A 12,559-nucleotide genomic window follows, 5' to 3' on the forward strand; every position below is an offset into this window, starting at 1 on the left:
TGAGATTGCACTACAACCTGAAAGGCAGCAACATCATCCTGGCAGAAGATTTAAAGAGTTGTAAAGAGTTGAAAACAACTTTGTACCTTCAAATCCAAAGCATCACATAGCCCTACTTAACAAGGTAGTGTGAACTCCAAAGTTCCCATTTAAATCTTCCTCAGACTATGCCTGAGTCCAGGGGTGGTACTCACTTACCTTCGCTACCGGTTCGCAAATGTGAGCACGCACGCATGCACAGAGCCTCAAAAACGGGATGTGATGATGTCCTGGAAGGTGGGTGGAGCCTCCTGGAGCCACCGCTACCGATTCGCCCGAACTGGATAGAACCGGATGAATGCCATCACTGCCTGAGTCCCTTTGCAGGTTTATGAGACTATTGTTTAGGAGCCACATCTACTTTCCCATTTATGCAAATACAAACTCATTAATGCTCTGCAAACAGGAATCAAATGGAGAATAATTAGGAATAATAAGACTGTAAAAGTGCTCATTTTGTGTGGAAAGAGCAAGTCAGCATTACAACAATCAAGAAGTATAAAAGTGTGATTAAGGACAGCACCATTTGCCCTTTCTAGTATACCACAGAGAAAGGTTCAGATAAAAGATAAATATGATGGTAGAAAAGATTCTTTGGGGAAGAAAAATGCTGGAATAACTGAGTTGCTGAAAGGTCAAATTCTACAACACAAACCAAAAAGAAAACATTCAACAATATCTCTAATACCCATGTGTACAAAAAAAGAGAGAAGCTTCTAGTTATTATTGCTATAAAAAAGGAAAGTTATTTGGGGTCTCATAATAATTTCAAAGGCAATTATGTAAGTACAATGGAAGTCTGCAGAAAAGGAAGGGGGAAAAAAATACCCAGGAGTCTTGGTCGATTAAAAGATGATTCTGAGTCATCAGTATGTGATGTATATACAGACAAAGCACAAAACATTTTGGAATAAATTAGGAAATTCCTAATAGATAGAAAGCAATATAAATTTGATGTATGAAGCATCGGTACATATTGTTTATTGTGAATATTGTTTCAATTTTATAAACAAGCAATAAAATATGGGAAAAGGCACTGCAACATTACTTGCAATGTTTTGAAGTCATTTGATTTGGTGGTGGAGGCAGGTGCTTCCCCCCCCCCCTTTTTTTTTTTAATGGACATCATTTTGTAGCCTGGTTGCAAAAAGTTTCCATGTGAAAAAAAAGAAAAAGAGAGAGGAATTACTACAAGAGTAACTGAACTTGGTACCTATATGGGCAGTACCCAGACATGCCATAGAGAACATAAGTGTAGAACAAAAACAAGATGTGATTACATATAAAGAGCTTCTTAATATGGAAAGAGGTACATTACAGTTAAAGTCTTTGAATGTATTAAAAGAAGAAAGGATAATTCAAACTTGGTTTCAGTATGGACAGCTAAAAGCTAGTTGGAAAGAGGATCAGAAAATTGGTATCATGCAAAATGAGGAAAACTTGGTAAAACAAATCCAAGATCAGAGCCAAATGCATATAAAAACATATAACACGTTGATAGAAATAGATTCAGAAACGGAGTTAGTTAAAGATTTTATGATAAAATGGGCACAAAATATTGAGGAGCCAATAATGATGGAAACGTGAGAAAAAATATGGGTTAGAAATGTAAAATTTACACAAGCCCAAAATTTAAGAGAAAATGTTTACAAAATGTTTTATAGATGGCATCTAGATCCTAAAAAGTTAGCTTGTATGTATCCAAATTTGCAATCCAAGTGTTGGAGATGTGAGTATGACGATGCCATGTATTATCATATATGGTGGACATGTAAAAAAATCAAAGCATTTTGGATAAAAATATGGTGGATTATGCAAAATATTCTTAAAAAGAAGATAAAGTTTACTCCACAGCTGTTTTTGCTGGGTATAATTACAGATTGTACGGTTATAGAGACTAATTTGATTTTAAATTTAATAACCACAGCAAGACTCTTGGTGGCGCAGTATTGGAAGAAGGAAGACTTGCCTACTATTGAAGAATGGACATTAAAAGTAGTAAATTTAGCAGAGATGGCCAAAATTTCAGCGTATTTGAAGGACCATTCAAATGAAAGATATATTTTGGAATGGAGAAGATGGATTGACTATATTCAAAACAAATATCGGATTAAAAAGTTTCAAATAGTTTATGAATGAATAAAGAGATTTTAGAAAGTATTTAAATCTAGTCATGTAAAAGGGGAGTTAAAAGTACAAGAGAGAGATAGGAGTCTATAGATAGTTAGCATATATTAGTATATGATTGTATTTTGCTCTGGGAAGTCAGGGGGGAGGGTTGGGGAGAGAGGGGGGAGGTGGGATGGGAAAACATTTGTAAAATTTTTAAAAACTTTTTAATAAAAAAAAGAGTAACTGAACTAGGGAAGTTAGGGAGGCAAACAGATGATTGAAAAGCTGATAATAAAACGAAAGTCAGACTACAGTTTACCCATTCACCTTAGCTATTACACAACAAAACAAATGTAAGAACAAGTAGACTATTCATTTGTACTTACCACCAGGAGGCAATATTTTACCAATTAAATCCTTATTGGGACTCTCGCAAAAGCGTAGTCAGAACTCTTTTAGGGGACCCAACCTTCTTATGGGAACTGAATTTCACTTTCCATTTCACTTTCCTTGACTATAACTGAATTAGCTTTGGGTTACCTGTCTAGATCTGAACGTTCAGAAGTACTGTAAGAAGAGATATTTTCTTACATACAGATAAACTGTCTTCAGAACCCCTGAACAATGTTTCTAGTTATATAGAACCTTGGATGAAAAATATTGAACTATTTGATATTTCAAATACTAAATCAAACTTTTAATGGAAGACCTTCTCCATGTAGGTCTGGACAATTGTCTCTTTGATCCCTCCAAGACCTATATATAAAGCTGTCAGAAGAAATATGTGCTATTCCACACAAATGAAAGAAAATCCCGTTTTTTTTGATGCTACATGACCATAATGATTTGACTTATTGACGTATTATGTCTGGCCAAACAGTACCCAGCTCTTTCCTTTATGCAGACATGATATTGTTACAGACACTTTTGGAGGATGACAACATAAGTTAGAATCAATAATGTTAATGCCTATGGACACATACAATCTTCCTGAATAATTCCGTGGAACCCTGAGATAAAATAAAAAAATAATATTTTTGACATTTTTAAAAAGTTGAAATATCAAATATTTCTGAAATCGCTGATCTTGATGTGATCATGGTACATCTGCTAAAAATTATACGATTTCGAAATAAAAACATGTGCAATCTGATGATTTACATTGTGTGTGTGTGTGTGTGTGTGTTCTTGCATTGAAAAAGAAAGAGGGAAGGAGCCAGAGAGAGAGAGAGAGAGAGAGAAATAGACAGAGGTGCACAATTATACCCTTAATAAATCACCAGTGACTTGCAGTAGTTTGCAAATCCCAACCTGGGAATTTAGATTAAAATACTTTTATTTACAAAGGGCATATTTTTTCTTGAAATCTAGCTGACTAAAATTTAATGGGCATTTAATAATGCACAGCAAATCTCAGAAGCATTTCTTGAAAGAAAGTGAAAACCTACATATCAGGATGCATAATATGCGTTGACATCTAGCCTCTTCTGTACCATTTCTGAGTGATATCCACTCTCATGTGTATAGTGAGCAACATGGCAACCATGCCACTCTAGAAGCCTTTCATCTTTTTTTTAAAAAAAAATGGATATCATGACATACTAATATGCTATTATGGTTAAAGGTAAAAGAATGTTTCCTTTGGTTGCTTACTGCAGATAGAATAATTTACCTGGTCATTCTATTGAAATAGGATAATAAGCCCTCTTCAAGGGTTTGTCTGAATGCATGAAGATTTAAAAACACAGCAGAAGCATGCACACTAGTTTCACCCCTGTTTCTTAGTTTCATGTTCACTGATGTCCAGATAATTCAGAGAGGTTTATTCAAAGTCATGCCAACAGGAAGAGAGTTCCCCTTCATACCCCTTCACATAACACAATTTGTCTGGAAAAGGCAGGGGTGATTAACTCAAAAGGATGCAAGAGGCAGAACCAACATGCAGAAACCTATCAGCTACTGAATTGCAAATCCTCAGAAATTCAAGCAGATATTTGAATAACACTATTGCCATTGAATATGGATGGTGGTTGATGGCATGGCAGTGTTTTGGTTGAAAAGCCACTTGGACTTGGTTCTGTTTCAGTATGAATGTATGCAGTTTTCACAATGGTGAAATTCATTTTTTTTTACTACTGGTTCTGTGGGCGTGGCTTGGTGGGTGTGGTGTGGCTTGGTGGGTGTGGCCTGGTGGGCGTGGCAGGGGAAGAATACTGAAAAGTGTCCATTCTCACCCCACTCCAGGGGAAGGATACTGCAAAATCCCCATTTCCTCCTCACTCCTGGTATTGCAAAATCTCCATTCCCACCCCACTCTGGGGCTAGCCAGAGGTGGTATTTGCCGGTTCTCTGAACTACTCAAAATTTCAGCTACCGGTTCTGCAGAACCTGTCAGAACCTGCTGGATTTCACCCCTGAGTTTTCAATGCAACAGAATAACAGAGTTGGAAGGAGGTCTTCTAGTCAACCTCCTGCTCAGGCAGGAAACTCTATACCATTTTAGACAAATTGCTATCTAATCTCTTCTTAAAAACCTCCAGTGTTGGAGCACCCACAACTTCTGGAAGCAAGTCATTCCATTGATTACTTGTTCTAACTGTCAGGAAATTTCTCCTTAGTTCTAACTGGCTTCTCTCCTTGTTTAGCTTCCACCCATTGCTTCTTGTCCTGCCTTCAGGTACTTTGAGGTATATGTTGACTCCCTCTTCTTTGCAGCAGCCCCTCAGATATTACAACACTTCTATATCAGTTGAATCCTTCTTTTCAATAAACCAGACATACCCAATTCCTGCAACCATTATTCAAATGTTTTAGTCTCCAGTCCTCTAATTATCTTTGTTGCTCTTCTCTGTACTCTTTCTAGAGTACAGCATCTATTTTATATCATGGGAACCAAAACTGAATGTAGTATTTCAAGTGTGGTCTTATCAAGGCAATACAAGGTGGTATTAATACTTAATGTGATCTTGATCTTGATTCTTGATTAACGCAGTCTAGGACTGCATTGGCTTTTTGGTAGCTGCAGCACAGTGCTGCTGGCTCATATTTAAATGATTGTCCACTAGGACTTCAAGATCCCTTTCTTGACCAAGGTTCCACCTGTACTATACCTGTGCATTTGGTTTTTCTTGCCTACATGTAGAAGCTTACTTTTTTCACCATGGGATCTCATTCTGTTTGATAGAGCCCAGTGTTCATGTCTGTTAAAATCATTCTCTGTCTTAAGCCTATCTTCCAGAATGTTGGCTATTCCTGCCAGGTTGGTGTCATCTGAAAATTTGGTGAGTTTACGATTTATTCTCTGATCTAAATCATTGATGAAGATATTGAACAGTATTGGCCTAAGACAAAACCTTGAGGTATCCACTGAATACTTCCATTCATGTAGATGCAGTTCCATTAAGGAGTACACATTGAGTGTAGTTGGTCAGCCAGTTACAAATCCATTTGGTGGTGATGCTGTCTAACCCACACTTTCTATCTTATCAGGCCCTTATCAAGGGCTGTGACAAAGAAGAGGAAGTCAAACTATTCTCCAAAGCACTTGAGGGTAGGACAAGAAGCAACAGATGGAAACTAATCAAGGAGAGAAGCAACTTAGAACTAAGGAGAAATTTCTTGACAGTTAGAACAATTAATAAATGGAACAACTTGCCTGCCGAAGTTGTAAATGCTCCAACACTAGAAGTTTTTAAGAAGATGTTGGACAACCATTTGTCTGAAATGGTATAGAATTTCCTGCCTAACCAGGGGGTTAGACTAGAAGACTTCCAAGGTCCCTTCCAACTCTGTTATTCTATTCTATTTCTAAGTAGTAGGTTGTGGTCTATTTTAACAAATATGTTACTGAAGTCCAAGTAAATTATATGCACAGCATTTCTCTGATCCCCTAAATTTGTCACTTTGTCAAAGACTGTAACAATATTTGTCTGGCACGATCTGTTTTTGACAAAGCCATGTTGGGTTCTGGTTATGACTTTCTTTGCAAAAATACTTTGTCTAACAAGCAACAGTGTGATAATTCTAATTGAGATTATCCTAGTCAAATTGTGCTTTAAATTAAGGGTTTTAACTGCATTGAATATCTCAAATAATCTGGAAAAATCTAAACTTGTACCTTACTTGTGTCCATGAGATTATAAATTTATATTTTGAATAAGGACCTTTCAGGTCACATGTATGGCCTGAAAATATTTCAAAAGTTGTTTGCCAGAAAATACCACTCCACCATTTGCAGAAAAAGCGATTTGGACAAAGCCTAAAGGCGGCATTGAATTCCAACCAATCTATAACAATCAATGATGCCAAGGGGTGAAATAAGGCAATATTAAATAAACTCCTTCTGGTTCTTGTTCAGTTACAAAAAGCTGTGGGTGTCTAGCCTTTTTCATGAGCTTTAAACCTGTTAAAAGAGAAAATTCACATAGATTTTAGAAGGCATGTTGTTAATTTGTTTCTAACATTTCTAAATAACCTTGTCAGCCACATGGCTTGCAGATATCAAATATAATTTAAAACTTCAAAGACTAAAAAAAAAAAAAAAGGCTTCTAGTGGATACATTTCTCAGTCTAGCCCTATAGGAAAAATGTCTAATTTGGGGAGCTGATGACTAATATTTAGAGAGAAAGAAGCTTTTACTTTTTACAGCATCACTGGGAAAAAAAAACTTTGCTGAACAGTTTCCTGGCTATCTGTTCAAAATGATTTCATAACCAGATTGGTCCATGAAAGCCGTCTTCTTTAGGCAACATTTCTGTTCATAGATCCCAACTCCAGGACTTCTGAGCAGCTGTTCCCTTCTTCAAACCACTGGAATGCCTGTCTTCCTGGGTCACAGCGTGATTTCCCTGTAGCAGGTAGTCTTCTCATAAATGTGAAGGCTTCCACGTGAGCTGAATCCTGGTAATGTAGGGTTCAAACTCAGGCAGAAATCCTCATATATAGAGGGAGGTTCCCCACTGCAGTTGTTAACAATAACATTTAAGCTTATAAAGTGCACCATAATACTGTCAAGCACCTGGGGAATCAGGAGAGTCAGACAGCTCAAATGGGCATAAAGATTTATGGGAAGCTTAAGTTTTCTACAAGAATCTGAACTACTAATGGTCAAAGCAATTTGGCAGTTCATAAGGAATTCAAGGTGGGCTGGACTTATATGAAGAACGGTTGCAGGAACTGGGTATGTCTAGTTTAATGAAAAGAAGGACTAGGGGAGACATAATAGCAGTGTTCCAATATCTCAGGGGTTGCCACAAAGAAGAGGGAGTCAAACTATTCTCCAAAGCACCTGAGGGTAGGACAAGAAGCAATGGGTGGAAACTAATCAAGGAGAGAAGCAACTTAGAACTAAGGAGAAATTTCCTGACAGTTAGAACAATTAATAAGTGGAACACCCTAGTTATCTCCTACAAATGTTTTACAGCACTCTCTGGGTGGTTTACAAAGTAGAAGCTTTATTTGCATATTGCCCCCAACACTCTGTCTTCACTTTACCAACCTCAAAAGGATGGAAGGCTGAGTCAACCTTGAGCCCCATCAGGAACAAACTCCAGGCTGTAGGCAGAGTTTGCCTGCAATACTGAACCTTAACCATTGTGTCACCAGGGCTCTAGACAGTCATATTATACCTGTGAATAACACTGTGACTTAGTAAAGGAGAAGATTCTCAGCTATCACTCCCCATGTGTTGACTTCTATGAGGAAATGTAGCCCATAAGAGGCTAATGAATTATTCATAAGCAGCCAGCTCCCCATGGATACTTGCATGCAAATGAGAGATCAGAAAGGAAAGACATGGAATAAGTTATTAGCTTTCACACTATTTCGACAGTGAGTTCTATTCACATTCTAAATGTCAATCGTAGTCAGTCACATCCAATGAATGCCTCATGTAAATGACAGGACATAAGAGAATCACATTTGCCTTCACCAAGTTGGCAAATGGTTATTGAGCTGTGATAGTAATGAAGAAACCAACTTGACAACCACTGAGGAACACAGATTGAGGGGAATCCCAAAGTCCCCAAACTGAAAAAGGACCACAAATTTCAATGTTTCCCACCCCAGTGATACCACAATATCAAGAACTAAATCTCATATGAAAAAAAAAAATCCTCAAAAAATCTTCTCAAAAAACCCCTGATAACCCTAGCCTTTTTGGTACTTGCACTACTAGCTGCTAGCCAATATGAGAGCAAAATGAATTCCTACTACAGTCTCATAATATGCAAACTAAGGCAGAACTTTTAGAAGATAGTTGTTTTGCCAATATCTTAATAGAGCAACTGTTAAACATCTGGCACAGGTCAGGACTAAGAAAAGACATGAGACACAGTAAAGTGGAATCTAGAATTCTAAGCATAATACAGAAAGGTAACCATGGATGAATGAAGCTGGAAAAGTTTGTCAGTGTCTGCTTTTATGGACTGAAGCCAATCAATTAGTCATGCTGTGTCTCTATCCAATTCTCAGCTGAAGCATTTTATTCCTTATAATTAGCTCTTCTGTTTGCTTTTTGTTGACAAAGTTTCTCAGATCTATCGAGTTCCAATCCTTGTTATTGAATCTTTATTACATTCCTCTGCTTAGGATTGGGTGGTTGACTTTGGAGTCTGAGAGATTATCAATGGGTGCAGGTAAAACAACCTCAGGGTTAGTTTAGCTGGAACATCTCAATTAGTAACTTCAATTCAGATAGCCTCACCACTACTAAATATTGTCCCTAGATTCCCTAGGGACACCAAATATTGTCCCTAGATTCCCTTAACTTTACTTTCTACCCATGCTCCTAATCAGGGGACATGTTCAACATAGCCATAACACTAACATAAGGTTTTCATTGAATATTGAAATAGTAATCATTTGAAAGAGAAGTGAATGAGAGAGAGGGGAGAGAGAGAGAGAGAGAGAGAGGGAGGGAGGGAGGGAGGGAGGGAGGGAGATGTAACAATTCATCCACAGTTACACAGAGTTACTATCTAGGCTTTTGAATAGAAAACAACTTCTGTTCGTTTCACATTAAAATATTACAAACTCTCAGCTTAAAGAGAAACAATTCTCAGTTTAAAGAGAAACAATGCTTAGTTGATTAAAGAACAGTAAGTCATGCTTTTTATTATGAAGTTTTCAAAGGGATTTACTTTTGAGTAGACATACAGTTTTGTTTTGTATTCTTCATGTGCAAATGCAAATCCTATACATCCTTACTTGGAACTTAGTTCTAGTGCACATATTGTGAGCTTATGATTAAGCAAATATTCTTAGGATTATCCATTATTCAATACCAATTTGGAGAAGGAGTGACCTTTTCTTATGACAGCAGAAAAATATTTATTCTTATACCAATCAATCAAATTAAAGAGTATGAATTGCCCTGCGTTGTGGGGGAGGAGTATTCCAGATGCTTTCTTATTTGGATTTGCCAATTCTTGGTATCAATTCCTGATCTGAATTTTAGTTGTAGGCAACGGTTAGAAATCATTATTCATCAGTTAGTTAATAATAATCTACTCCATTCTTCTCAAGGAGTTCTACTAAGAGAAACATCTTTTTTGTAGTATTCACCAATAAGTTCTTCTCTTGCATGAAATGTGTTTTCTTAAGCTACAATTTGACTTAACATGTAAAACAGATTTCCCATCAACTTGACAGTTGATGTAAAGTAAGGGGGACATGCAAGTAAACAGTTTGGTAATGTACTTAAATAACTTCAGTTTTACATATTCCTATAACAGGCTGAACATACATTTTAAGCAACTCTTCTTTGAAAAGCTTCGCAGTTCACTGTCATAACGGGTAGCTGAAGTACATCACAAAATCCATAGCAATCTATAGCTTAAAAAATGCATATTTTTCCTTGAAATGTTACAGTCTCTGACAATGGGGGGAACATCTTGTGAAGCTTACTATTAACACCTGGAGTCATTCAAGTCCTAGAATGCCAAGTCCCAATGCACAACATTAACCAACATTGATGACCCACTTGCTGGGTCAATGGATGAAATGCCAAGCAGTGAAATGATAATTTGGGTAACATCGAATTAACATTTTTGTCTCAGAATGCAGTTGATGATCCTTAGATTAGCTGATACACATGGAAATTCATTTTGAAATCTAAAGGAAATGCACAGCGGCTGATGATTTGTAAGATGCTTGTTTACAAAATAAGTGATTGTAGGCACTTCCTACTGAATATCAACTGGATGCAATTAAGCTTTTGATAAGGCAGAACACAATGTTTTTATTTCTATATGATTTGTAATTTAACAAAATTAAATTACTGGAACCCTCACTGCATATTGGACATAAATACAATCGAGAGAGTCCAGAGATATTTTACGAGAAGAGTCCTCAATTCCTCTAACCGCAATAAAATACTTTATGCCACCAGACTCCAAATTCTGGGCTTAGACAACTTAGAACTACGCCGACTTCAATCTGACCTAACCATAGTACATAAAATTATCTGCCACAATGTCCTTCCTGTCAATGACTACTTCAGCTTCAACCACAACAATACATGAGCAAATAATAGATACAAACTCAAGGTAAACCGTCCAAACTCGATTGCAGAAAATATGACTTCAGTAACAGAGTGGTCAATGCCTGGAATGCACTACCTGACTCTGTAGTTTCTTCCCCAAACCCCCAAAACTTTAACCTTAAATTGTCTACTGTTGAGAGGTCTGTAAGAAGCGTGCATAAGCGCACCAGCGTGCCTATCGTCTCTGTCCTAATATTCCTTATATGTTTATAATTTAAACATAAATTATGTTTATACTTTTACGTGTTATCTTATATATGCTTGACAAATAAACTTATGATTATGATTTAAAATAAGTCTAGGAAAAAAAGGATGGTACATTGATGACCAATTTTACAGTTCAAGTTGCTATGCCAGCTGACATAGGTGGGAGATAGACAAGAGAGAGAAAAAATGAAATTCCTTTATACCCAGTTGTAAGGCTTTTCCCATACTTCTGAATACATCTATAGTACTATAGGGGTTCCCAACCTTTTCTATACCCTGCACCCCTAGAACACTTCTGATATATTCTTGCACCCCTTAAAAAAATAATTATATAATTATACATATACACTATAATTTCAAAACTTCTAAACCCAAGTTTTTGCACCTCCTGGAATATTGTCTCACACCTCCAAGGATGCGAGCACCCCTGGTTGGGAACCCCTGATCTATAGGCATCTCTTTTTCTAAAAGCTCAGTAAATATTTTCTTGTGGGTTGTAAACATACGTTTCTGTGATTGTGCCAATGTTGCTCTTTCGTGTATTGATAATTATTGGTACCTTTCTGATCATTCCGGACATCATTTAACTATCCCATCAAATTTCTAATCTTCCCTACCATTCTGCCGTGAACTGATCCTAACAATGAAAATAAGACCAAAATAGTGTAAGTAGGATGCAGCTCCCTTTTATCAGCCAAATCTTTCTATGTTATCTTAAATTTTATATCTGAGATCTGGAAAGGTTGGAACATATACCGGATATTTGCATAGCCAACCCCTTAAGCTGTTCAAAGGTCTTATCAATATAGTACATCATGAAAGTAAATGCTCTTCCCTATCTGTAGCAGAGGGATATCTAACACATAATCAGGACACAATCCGGAGATCTGCATTTTGGGCACCTCTTGAATATTAATTTACTATAGAATCAATATGCCTAACTGATGCTGCACTTAGTTAATTAGAATACCAGAAAGACATTCTGATCCGACAAGTAAACTAACCATTGCTACATCTTCTCAATTGGCTGTTACTTATTATTATTAGCAATTTCAGACAACTTCATTTGTCTCCAATTATTTGCCCATGCTTAGACAAAGTGGGTGTGCTTTGAATCATTCAGTGAAATGGCATCTTCCTATGGAACTAAGGAGTGTGTCTTCCATCATGGACTCTGCTTCTGGAATAGCATCCTCTTGGGAATAAACATAGATTCTACTCTTCAAGGGTTCCATAAGTCTCTTAAGATTTGTCAGATGATGATCTGTGCCATAAACTAGATTTAATGAGTATCTTGTTCACCATACTAGAGTGCTCTGTTAATTGGATATAGTCTTCCACATCTAACCTTTATGCTCAACTATATCCATCTAATGCTCTTATCATCCTTTTTAGATTCTTTTATACTCCTATTTTATATGTATATCTTCTGTTTTAATACATATAATTTCCAAATCTTCTAGCTTTTTCCTTTTTTAGACTCTGATGTATCTTATATACTTTTTAATTGATTGTACTCAACCTTCTTATGCTGGTCTATGACTATAATAAAGATTTCGTTTGATTTGATTCGGGGTTTAGGATTATATTAACACATTAATCAATGGTTATAATTATAACCATTTATAGGAAAGGGAAAACTCATGAATATAGGAAAA

The sequence above is a fragment of the Pantherophis guttatus genome, chromosome 6 (genome assembly GCF_059756535.1).
Source record: "Pantherophis guttatus breed Tessera chromosome 6, ASM5975653v1, whole genome shotgun sequence".
Classification (NCBI taxonomy): domain Eukaryota; kingdom Metazoa; phylum Chordata; class Lepidosauria; order Squamata; family Colubridae; genus Pantherophis; species Pantherophis guttatus.